The 12,390-nt window shown below is 45.8% G+C and overlaps 1 protein-coding gene across 2 annotated transcripts in view; it reads right to left on the reverse strand.

The window, feature by feature from the left end:
- tiam2a (TIAM Rac1 associated GEF 2a) overlaps positions 1-12,390 on the reverse strand; it is a 461,217-nt gene that overhangs the window by 204,909 nt on the left and 243,918 nt on the right. The window lies entirely within an intron of this gene.

The following is a 12,390-nucleotide window of genomic DNA, read 5'->3' on the forward strand; positions in this document are numbered from 1 at the left end:
AACTGTATCATTGCACAGCTCTTCCAGAATGTAACATTTTTCAACCTTGCTATACTAGTTTCATTGCTTTACGAAGAAATTGCAATTTGAAAAGAATCAAATTCAGAAAGATTTGAGAGCTAAACTGTTTTAGTTGAATTCTTCCAAATAGAATTCCATCCAGTGAATTTTATAATTGGCTCACATAAACAAATAGTTATTTTTTTTAGATCTGTGAATACTACAATCCACTTCATTGTAAATATGTGGGATACTGCAAAGCAATACTTTCAATTGTGGTTCAGCAAGATATTCCAGGAATCACGGAAAATACCTGATTTGACATATGACATGATACGGAATATGATGAGGGAATAAAAGCAACATAATAAGTCAGAGTTTCCTACCACTTTGTTACCTACATTTGCTCTCAGTTTTGAGTTATTTTTAATGCCAGTACGCATTGATGTTAACTCATTCACAAAAGGAAAGTTAATAGAAAGCCTTTACTGTTTGTCATGGCAATGGTGTCTGCAGCCATTTTTGGTATATTAGCATCCGAAAAGGAAAAACTAATGTTTTATGAAAACATTGGTCTGAATCTTTGCTCCTGGGTCAGAAGGGCAGGGTTGGGTCACTTCCAGGCTCTGCAGATACAACCTGGGTGAAATTGCCTTGGAAGTTGGAATTTCCGTTCTGGGATGCTGGTGTTCTCCAGGAGTCAGGCAAGGTACCCCCAGAACGTATGCGGAAGCTGGGAGGTACGGAGGTGGGTTGGCAGAAGAGCACTGTGTCAAAGATTTTTTCAAAAAGTATTGTAACAAAAAATAGCACTCCAGCCCCCATCCCTCATCAGATTCTCCACACCCCATCCATGTCAACCTATGCCCACTTCCCATGCCCCTTATATCCCTATTCCAACTTCTGCCTACCCATGGCTCTTTATAGCCCCTACACCACTTTATAACCCCATAGTCCCTATGCCAATTCATGTCAACCCATGGCACCATCCACCACCCTTTACTCTTACATCCATCATGCCAACTCACCCAGTCTCCATCCCCGGCAGACCTCAGGAGCCATGCTGAGATTAAATAATATAATTAGCAATAGTAGACCTTATTTTTTTAAAGTTCATTTATAAAAGCCCATTTACTATACTTGCATTCCTTGAAATATGTAATCCTTATAAAACAAACATTGGGTTCATAGTCCCACTTCAAACAAACAGCCATTAACAACTTGGAGCTGTCAATCAAACTGTAAAATGGCAGGCACCCTACTGCGATAATTAAGGTTGGGAAATATGTCATGCAACACTAACCCAGTAATGACTTATGTCAACAGAGTGAAATAACGAGAAATGATTTAATTAAACATGCCAGTGCCTTGACAGCTTGACGGTTGACTGTTGCCTTTGACATTTCATTTTTACATTTTTGATGGTTTCAATTAGCTTGACAGTTAATGAGTTTATGCACTTTTTACACATATTCATGTCTACGTTTAACATTTCAACGGCCACTTTACCTCTCACAATGTGCACCTGACCTCCCCCAAACGTGTCCTGGGACCATATCCAAAAGAGGCAGGATATCCTACCTCTTCAAAAGGATCCCCCAAAGAAGTTTGCAAAGTTCAGATCTGCTCCTACCAGGTCTAGCCTGTGCCTGCCATGTTTCACACTGCACTAGAAGTAGACATGAGTGAAGGCAGTTGCTGATTTATACATGCAGCTGCCTCTACGAAACATGCACCTGCAAATCCCGACCTGTTCCCATTCCTACCTGTACAAAAATGGTATGTGTTTGGGAGTGAGACATCCAGATTTTGGCCTTTTCCACCATTTTCACCACAATGAAGAGGTTCTCTGTCATGGTGATAGTCCAGGCCATTATCTATGGTAAATGGGTTCTTTAATAACTTCTACTGTCTTTCCATACTGACATATTTACATATTTAGCAGTAAACTGCTGAAACAGTTTCACCAACTCATTGGAACCATTTATTTAATTATTGTCAAAATAAAATAACACTACGGCCACAATTGAACTAAATGGGAACAAAGTCCCATGCGAGTGTGTTTAGCAAACACTCGCAGCATCGAGAAACACAAAGCTATTAAACGTCACTCAGATTAGATAGCGGGCCTCAGTGGTGAAGGTGCGGCCGAGGCGACACATAGCCCCGGGACTCCGGTGTAGCGAGAGATCGAGATGCCAGGGTGCCAGGCTGGCACTGACAGGGTGCCCAGGTGGCACCAGCAGTGCTAGGGTACCACCTTGCCCAAAGGGCATGCACCTGCAGCCAATGATCCTGTGGGAGACCCCCACAAGTGCCGTTCCATCTGGTCCCCGTTTGTGAAGATCAGTACTGAACTGTGCTGGCCTGACGGGGAATAGAGCCCAATGCCTCAGGAAACTGCATATTACAGTGAGACGAGCTGTCTTGCTCCAACATGCAGATTTGCCAAAAAAATGACCCTCGCTACAATGAGCAGGATTCACATTGCAACCTCTCGAGAGATCGCATTAGATCACATTTACTTGCGAGGCGGGTAGATCCCGGGAGCGGGGTCTTCCGGGTTCTATCGGCCACAGCCCGCTACTTCTCAAGCGCAGCGTGGCCATTCAATTGTGACCTACATCCTTGAAATACTTTTGACAAAACAATATTTATGTATACACAGCCGAGAAGATTCTACAATAAAACATCAAACGTCAGTTGGAAGCTGCCAAAATTATGCATTATTGATTACCAGCATAATCTCAAAAACACATATGTAAAATGAAACAGGGGTTTGGGAGCAGGATTCCCCGCCGGAGAGTGCTCCGTTTTGCCGGCAGTCCGGGGGATTCCCGACGGCGTGGGGTTGCCACACAATGGGAAACCCCATTGACCAGCCGGCGTAACGGAGCATCCCGCCAGCGTGCAGAACCAGAAATCTGACGCAGCAGGATGGAGGATCCAGTCCCTGAGCTTTGTTTTTTGGAAAATAGAATTCTTTTAAAAACTTTCATAATATGCTACATTAGAACATTTGAATATTGCACCCCTAGCCAAGCTAGGGCAGCACGGTAGCATGGTGGTTAGCATCACTGCTTCACAGCTCCAGAGTCCCAGGTTCGATTCCCGGCTGGGTCACTGTCTGTGTGGAGTCTGCACGTCCTCCCCGTGTGTGCGTGGGTTTCCTCCGGGTGCTCCGGTTTCCTCCCACAGTCCAAAGATGTGCGGGTTAGGTGGATTGGCCAGGCTAAATTGCCCTTAGTGTCCTAAAAAATAAGGTTAATGGGGGTTGTTGGGTTACTGGTATAGGGTGGATACGTGGGCTTGAGTAGGGTGATCATTGCTCGGCACAACATCGAGGGCCGAAGGGCCTGTTCTGTGCTGTACTGTTCTAAAAAAAAAGCTCCAACACTGACTTCTACCCTGCAATGTTAAAATTGCCATGGTACGCTCTGAACACAAAAAGCAGGACAATTCCAACCAGGTCACAAACCGCCCCATCAGTCGACTCTCCATTATTAGCAAAGTGATGGAAAGGACCGTCAACAACAGGGGCTGGTTTAGCTCACTGGGCTAAATCGCTGGCTTTTAAAGCAGACCAAGGCAGGCCAGCAGCACAGTTCGATTCCCGTACCAGCCTCCCCGGACAGGCGCCGGAATGTGGCGACTAGGGGCTTTTCACAGTAACTTAATTGAAGCCTACTCGTGACAATAAGCGATTTTCATTTTTTTTCATTTCAATGAGCGGGATTCTCTGGCTGCCCCTGCCCGAGATCAATGGACCTTTAATAATAATAATAATAATCTTTATTAGTGTCACAAGTAGGCTTACATTAACACTGTGATGAAGTTACTGTGAAAAACCCCTGGTCACCACATTCCGGCACCTGTTTGGGTACACAGAGAGAATTCAGAATGTCTAACCCACCTAACAGCACGTCTTTCAGGACTTGTGGGAAGACACCGGAACACCAAAGGAAAGCCGCGCAGACACAGGGAGAACGTGCAGACTCCACACAGACAGTGACCCAAGCCGGGAATCGAACCCAGGTCCTTGGCGCTGTGAAGCAACTGTGCTAACCACTGTGCTACCATGCCACCCATTACATGATCCGCATTCTGCCCATGGCCATCTTGCAGCGGGTGGGGTGGAAGAATCTAGCTCAGTGTATCAAGCAGCGCACATTTAACAATAACCTGCTCAGTTTACCTTTTGATCTTTCATTACAATTGATTTACTTAAATTAACCCAATAATGGTTGGGTTACACTAAAATCTAATAGCCAGACTTACTTGCAGCTGGTAAGTGACAGGTAACATTTGTGCCACACAGTACCAGGTACTGGCCATCTCTAATAGAAGATAATCGAATTATCGTGATATGACTTTCAATGGCCTTACTATCATTGAATCCCCTGCTATAAGCATCTTGGGGGTTACCATAGACTAGAAACTTAACTAGACCAGCCACATAAATACTGTTGCTACAAGAGCATGTTAGAAGTAACTCACCTCCTGAATCCCCAAAGCCTGTCCACTGTCAACAAGGCAGGAGTCAAGAGTGTGATAGTATACTCCCCACTTGCCTGGTTCAGTGCAGCTCCAAAAACGCTCAGGAAATTCAACATATAAAGGACAAAGCAGTGGGCTTGATTGGCACCCCATCCACCATCCACTCCTGCCACCATTGGTGCACAGTGGCAGCAGTATGATGCACTCAAGCAACTCAACTTTGATAGCACTTTCCAAACCAGCGACCTCTACCATCTAGAAGGCCAAGGGTAGCAGATGCAGGGAACACTACCATCTGAAGTTCCCCATCAAGTAACACATCATGCAATTGGAATTATTTTGCCATTCCTTCACTGTCGCTGGGTCAAATCCTGAATCTCCCTCCCTAACAACACTGTGGGGATATATATACCACATGGACCACAGTGGTTTTAGAAGGCAGCTCGCCAGCATCTTCTCAAGCGCAATTTGGGATGGGGATTAAATGCTGGCCTAGCCAGTGATGCCACATCCCATTAATGAAAGAAAAGCACAATTCGTGAAATTATGCTAAATACCATAGAATTGGGCATATGATATTATTCCCAGCTCCACCTGACCACCATCTCTATCCATCTCCACTGTTGATAAATTGTCAGACTGCTCAGTCAATATCTGATACCAGATGAGCAGACATTTCTCCAAGTTAGGAAGGTTGAAGTCATTGGCTCAATCTTCTAGTCTCTGGATAGGCAGGCACCAGAGTAACACAAAAGATATGTGCAGGACCCATTGGAAGTCTCAATGGAAGCACATCCTCAGCACATACTCAAGAAGTTTAAACTTCTGATTGCCAGTTTTAACCCGTGTCGCGTCTTTTCGTCCGACGTCACTTCGTCCAACGACACTTCGTCCACGTCTTTTGGTCCAACGTCTTTTTGTCCGCACGTCTTTTGGTCCAACGTCTTTTTGTCCAATTATCCAATTACAAATTAACTCTGTATAAAACCATTTAATTGATAAAATGCAAGTACAATACAGCAAGTGAATTTAATTGCTAAAATGCAAGTAATTGATAAAATGCAAGTAAAATGCAAGTTGAAAAATGCAGTTAAAAAATCTAAAAATGCAGTTAAAAAATCTAAAAGTTTACTAATTACTTAAAATTCCCGAAGTTACTTAAAATTGATGTAAATTGTAAGCAACATTCCTCAAGAAATCAATTTTTGTTGTAGAATCATATTCAACGACCAATCTTTTGAGGCGTTCAGTTATTTTCTTATATCGCGTACATGAAGTCGACTGATCTCCCCGAAGAATTTGAGCCTTTTTGCCTATTATGAACCCTTCCTCTTCCTTCAGAGTTTTGATTAACCTCCAGATATTCAAATGAGCTCCACCCGCCGAACGCTTTATCGCAGAATGAAACCCCTCAGCGGCATTATTTGTTCTCGGTAGATCTTGTAGAACACGCTGATTAACATTCCATACAGCTGTCGGGAATGTAGGTGTTTCTCTCCTTTGTCTGGCACCACGTCCTCTCGCAATGCCTATGTAAGTCAAGTCAAAGTAAACGATGAATTCAGCAGGTATTTCTTCATCGTCTATCAAATCTTCATGAGCCTCTTCGACATCTTCAACGGGGAGGAAAGCTAATGCTGAAAAATATCGAATTTTAAGACAGAATTCAGAGTCTATATTGTATTTTTCTTTGAGGCCTAAATCGGTAATTTTTCGAAACACAGATTGGCTCAAATGAAACAAACATGCCACGACAGATGAATTAAGGAATGATGAATTAATTGCCTTGTGAACGGCAACTTCGAAATCTGCCATGATATCAATCGGATCTGCATTAGGTTGCATAATTTTCAATTGGTCAAAAAATAATTCGTATGTCTGCTTTCTTTTATTCGGCAGTAATGCAAAGACCCGTGGAAAACTGCTTCCTTTAACTTGTACATGAATGCAGAACAGTTGAAACCACTGTTGTGGCACAATCTTGAATGTCCCATCGCATGCCCAATGACGATATGATGCTAAATCCTGAAGAGTACTTTCTGATGCGAATACTAGTAAGCACTGTTGATCCTCGGCGCCCGAATCGTATCTCAGAAACTGTTCGCCATTGTCAAGTTTACAATATTTGTCAGGTATTTCAAAACCGTGTCTAGCCGCTGGATTAGCGGGAAATCCAGAATTTTTTTGTCGGCACCTTTGAATAGTCCTTGAGACGACGGGCAACCTAGGGAGTTGAGAGCAGGTATTTTCTGATAGCTGCGTAAACTTGGCCGCTAGTATGCTACACGAACTTGCTGCTATGTTTTCCACTGCTTCATGCTTTATTTCTGCAACTGCTTTTCTAGCATTTAACAAATCAACATCAGCTGGATGAAGGTGCTCATTAGAGAAATAAATAATTTTCGGCTCATTGTTTTCCGTTACCGTGTGAATCCGCACTGAACACAGCCTTCTTTTCTCACATCTCCAGTATTCTTTTCCTAGGTTTGGACTGCTCGAATGAAAATCGTAGATGTAGTTATTTTCATCAGCTACCTTCCTTTTGCTCTTCGTTGACACAATGAACTTTGCCATTTCGGGATGGGCGAATTAAGAAAGAGAACGATAATATCTATCCTTTAACGAGGCTCGTTAAAGGAAAGAGAACGATAATAACTATCCTTTAACGAGGCTCGTTAAAGGAAAGAGACCGGTAATAAAAATCCTTTATTGCATATTATACCTTGCTATGTGCATTAGAGAAGATTTCTATTTACAAAAAGTTAATGTTGGGAGTGGAGTGGAGTGCTAATAAGCAAGTTACAAAAAGTCAAGTTACAAAAAGTCTTTGACAAAAAAATCATCCGACAAAAAAACGTAACAAGTCACAAAAAGTCTTTGATGAAAAAAATCATCGGACAAAAAGACGTAGGACCAAAAGACGTGCGGACAAAAAGACGTTGGACCAAAAGACGTGCGGACAAAAAGACGTTGGACCAAAAGACGTGGAAGAAGTGTCGTTGGACGAAATGACGTCGGACCAAAAGACATAGCACCGTTTTAACCTGCCCGGAATGTTCCACAATTTGCCAGAACTAAACAGACATGGACTGCTTGTCCGACACTCACATGGATTCACTTATAGAGTTGTTTAGACCAGGGGAAAAAACCCAGCAAAACTCTAAATTTGCTGGAGTGTCACAGGGGATCACGATAGGAGTGAGGGAGGCAGAGGAGCAGTGTCAGGTGAGGAAGCATGGCTGAAAATCATCTGTGGATGAGACAAGCAGGAGAACAGTGTCCGGCAGTGAGACAGTCTGAACACTGTTAGGGTTGAAGGAGGGAGGCCTAACATATCGAGGTGAGGGAAGGGGTGCACAGTGTCGGGGGTAGGGGGTAGGGGATAGAGATTAAAGTGGAGTGAAGCTTTGCAGTTTCAGAGATTGACAAATCCAGGCAATCTTTTTTTAAATAAATTTAGAGTACCCAATTATTTTTTTTCCAATTAAGGGACAATTTAGCGTGGCCAATCCACCCAACCTGCACATCTTTGGGTTGTGGGGGTGAAACACCATGCAGACACGGGGAGAATGTGCAAACTCCACACGGACAGTGACCAAGAGCCGGGATTCGAACCAGGGCCCTCAGCTCCGTAGGCAGCAGTGCTAACCACTGTGCCACCTGCCGCCCTGGCTCCAGACAATCTTAAGTCGATGAATCTTCCCCTAGGTCTTGTTGTGTGCAGTCAAAGAATTGGAAGTATTTTATTCCAAAATGTCGATCACGGGACATTTAATAGTTGGTGATTATTAATGAAATTGTAAAGGCGGGGGAACAATGTCGAGACAAGTGAGGGAGAGAGGAGAACACTGCAAGAGTGAGAGAGGCAGATGGAGGACATTATAGGGAGACAAATACGGGACACCGTAGGAGTGAGGGAGATGGACGGGAATGCTGTTGGGGTAAGGGAGACAGATAGGGGACATCGTAGGAGCGAGGGAGATGGACGGGAATGCTGTTGGGGTAAGGGAGACAGATAGGGGACACTATAGGAGAGAGGGAGACAGAGGAGAGTACTGCAGAAGCAAGGAAGACAGATAGGGGACACTAGGAGCGACGGAGACAGGATAGGGGAACACTTTGGAGCGAGGGAGGGAGTCAGACAGCAGAATACTGTAGGAACAAGGGAGGAGACAGACGGAGAACACTGTCGGGGTGAGGGAGGGAGAACACTGTCTGGGTGGGGGAGGGAGGAGAACACTGTCAGGGTGAGGGAGCGAGAAAACTGTCGGGGTGAGGGAGGGATGGAGGAGAAGACTGTCGGGGTGAGGGAGGGAGGGAGAAGACTGTCGGGGTGAGGGAGGGAGGAGAACACTGTCCGGATGAGGGAGGGAGGGAGGAGAACACTGTCGGGGTGAGGGAGGGATGGAGAACACTGTCGGGGTGAGGGAGGGAGGGAGGAGAACACTGTCGGGGTGAGGGAGGGATGGAGGAGAACACTGTCGGGGTGAGGGAGGGAGAACACTGTTGGGGTGAGGGAGGGATGGAGGAGAACACTGTCGGGGTAAGGGAGGGAGAACACTGTCGGGGTGAGGGAGGGAGGGAGGAGAACACTGTCGGAGGGAGGGAGGGAGAACACTGTCGGGGTGAGGGAGGGAGGGAGGAGAACACCGTCGGATGAGCAGAGCCAGAGCAGTGTGAGAATTGTAGGAATGGAGTTGTAGGTTTAGTTGTCCTTGATGTGATCAAGAAAGAGTTAACCAGTTAGAGTTAACCAGTTTCGGGTTTTTTTCTTATTTTAATTTGGATACAGAAGGCACGATTTACCGGCCTCGTCGTGCCCAACCTGGTGACACGGGACGGCCATTGAGTCTCGCAAGAGGCATCTTGGGAGATTTGCAATACTCAAAACATTTTGCGACATTCAACAGAACGTCACTGTGCTGGGAGACCTCGCCATTGGGGCCTTTTAGCACTGATTTCTACAAACATGAGCCAGGCATAATGACACCTGGGGGGAAATGTCTCCCAGATCATTTAGAGACCCCGGGTGGTTGGGCAGGGTGGGACCCTGGTACTTCACCCAGTGCCTGGGCAGCACTGCCAGGCTGGCAGGAGCATGGCCAGGGTCCCCAGGCAGGCAGTGCTATTGTGCCTGGGTCCCAGGTTGCCCATACCAGGGATCAGGCCTTGCTCATAAGAGATGGGGTGAGAAGGGACTCTGGGTGGGGGGTGGTGGCTGGTTCTGGACGTTGCAGTGATGATACGGATTGAAATGGGCAGCACGGGAACACAGTGGTCATCACTGTTGCTTCACAGCACCAGGGACCCGGGTCTGCACATTCCCCCAGTGTCTGCGTGGGTTTCCTCCGGATGCTCCGGTTTCCTCCCACAAGACATGCTTGTTAGGTGAATGGGACATTCTGAATTCTCCCTCAGTGTACCCGAACAGGCGCCAGAGTGTGGCAACTAGGGGATTTTCACAGTAACTTCATTGCAGTGTTAATGTAAGCCTACTTGTGACAATAAAGATTATTATTATTAACAAAAGATCGGGGGGGGGGGCCTTTAAAAATAGCATCCCTATCCTTGGGTCCTCTGAGCTCGTCAGTGCAGGAAATTATCTGACTGGGGCCTTGACGGGGCGTTCCCTGTCAATGCTAAAATAAATTGGCAAAGCTCCTTGAAATGGTGGGGACTTTCCCGACGCTGCAGGCCCTGAGAAACAGGCTGCTAAACGCAGCCAAAACCAGACTCTGTTTTTGTCCCGTTAAATCACGCCCAGAGATTGTATGGTGGGATCAATGTAATTCCCCTTTAGCTCTGGGGTTCTCGGGTTTTTTATTCCTCTGTTATTTTTCTTTGAAACTATTAGTCTGATGTAACGCTGCGTTCTGCTTTGGAGCAGACAGATTTTGTATCCATAGAAGGAACACGTTGAGGATATTGTCCCTAGCTTATCAGCCTTATCTGTTCCTCTGTTTGCAATGATTTCTGTTATGTGCTGTACTTGTTTGTATTATTCCAATGGCTTTTTTTTTCTCTTTTTCTTTTGTTTTGGTGCGATAATTGTAAAAACTTGAAAACTTCAATAAAAATACATTTTTAAAAATTCCATTCCCTTGTGATTAACTCCATCCTTCTCACTGGCAACAGTCTGAGACTAAACCAATCCGTTCATAACCTTGGTTTGGTATTCAAGCTCGAGATTAGCTTCTGACCACATACGTGCACCAAGTCTACTTCCACTTCTGTAACATTATCCAACTTCATCCCAGTCTCAGCTCATCACCTGCTGAAACCCTCATTTGTGCCCTTGTTACCTCTATTGCAACAAACCTCTGGCCCATCTCCCACACTCCACCCTCAATAAATTGGAGGTCTCCTGAAACCATGCTGCCCATGTCTTAACTCACATAAAACCCTGTCCAGCTCTCGTCACTGTACTCATTAACCGACACTGGACTTAAAGTCAAGTAATAAATTGATGTTAAAATTCTCATCATCGTCTACAAATCCCTCCATGGCCTTGCCCTTTTCCATTTCTGCAATCTCCTCCAGCCACATAAATGTCCAATAGATCTGCATTGATCTAATTCTAGCATCTTAGCATTCCTGCTCCACTACAGGTGGCCGGACCCAAGCCTGCAACTCTGCACCTCACTACTTTGTTTTCCTCCTTTAAGGCACTTTAAAAACCTGCCTGCCTGGCCAAGCCTTTGGTCATCTGACCGAATATCTCATGTGGCTCAATGTCATATTTTATTTTTGAATATTCCAGAGAAGCACGTGGGGACAGTTATTATATTAACTGCTCAAAATAAGTTGCTATCAATCAGTAACTTTGAAAAATGTAGAGCACACTATAAGCTCCTCCCAGGAGACTGAGGGAAAATGTACTGCATGGTGTTTATTTTGTTAGGAAAGTCAAACTTCAGCCAAAAAAGGAAACAAATTTCTCGTCATAAACTGAGGGTGTCCCAAAACACTGATCAGCTGATTAAATACTTCAAAGCGTAGTCAATTTTGTAACAGAGGGAGGGGGGGTCTTTGCCCCCGACGATGTCGCGGGCACTGATCTCTCTGATCCTAAAGCGGGATAAGGACCCCTTGCAGTGTGGATCATACAGGCCTATCTCGCTCCTCAATGTTGACGCTAAGTTGCTGGCGAAGATCCTGGCCACCAGGATAGAGGACTGTGTGCCAGGGGTGATACACGAGGATCAGACAGGATTTGTCAAGGGACGGCAGCTCAACACGAATGTGCGGAGACTGCTAAATGTTATTATGATGCCGGCAGTGGAGGGGGAGGCGGAGATAGTGGTGGCGCTGGATGCGGAGAAAGCGTTTGATAGAGTTGAGTGGGGGTACCTGTGGGAGGTGCTGGAGCGGTTCGGATTCGGGGAGGGATTCATCAAATGGGTGAGGCTGCTCTACGCGGCTCCGATGGCGAGTGTAGTTACAAATGGAAGGAGATCGGAGTACTTTAGGCTCTACCGTGGGACCAGGCAGGGGTGCCCCCTGTCCCCCTTGCTCTTTGCACTGGCGATTGAACCTTTGGCTATGGCGTTGAGGGAGTCAGGGAGATGGAGGGGTCTGGTGCGGGGTGGGGAGGAACATCGTGTATTGCTGTATGCGGACGACCTGCTGTTGTATGTGGCGGATCCAGAAGGGGGAATGCCAGGGGTGATGGAGCTGTTAGCGGAATTTGGGGGCTTCTCGGGCTATAAGTTAAATTTAGGCAAGAGTGAGGTATTTGTAGTACACCCGGGTGATCAGGAGGAGGGAATTGGGAGACTCCCATTTAAGAGGGCAGTGAAGAGTTTCAGATACCTGGGGGTGCAGGTGGCCAGGAGTTGGGGGACTGTCCATAAGCTTAATTTTACCAGGCTGGTGGAGCAGATGGAAGAGGAA

This window comes from Scyliorhinus canicula, chromosome 1 (genome assembly GCF_902713615.1).
Source record: "Scyliorhinus canicula chromosome 1, sScyCan1.1, whole genome shotgun sequence".
NCBI lineage: Eukaryota > Metazoa > Chordata > Chondrichthyes > Carcharhiniformes > Scyliorhinidae > Scyliorhinus > Scyliorhinus canicula.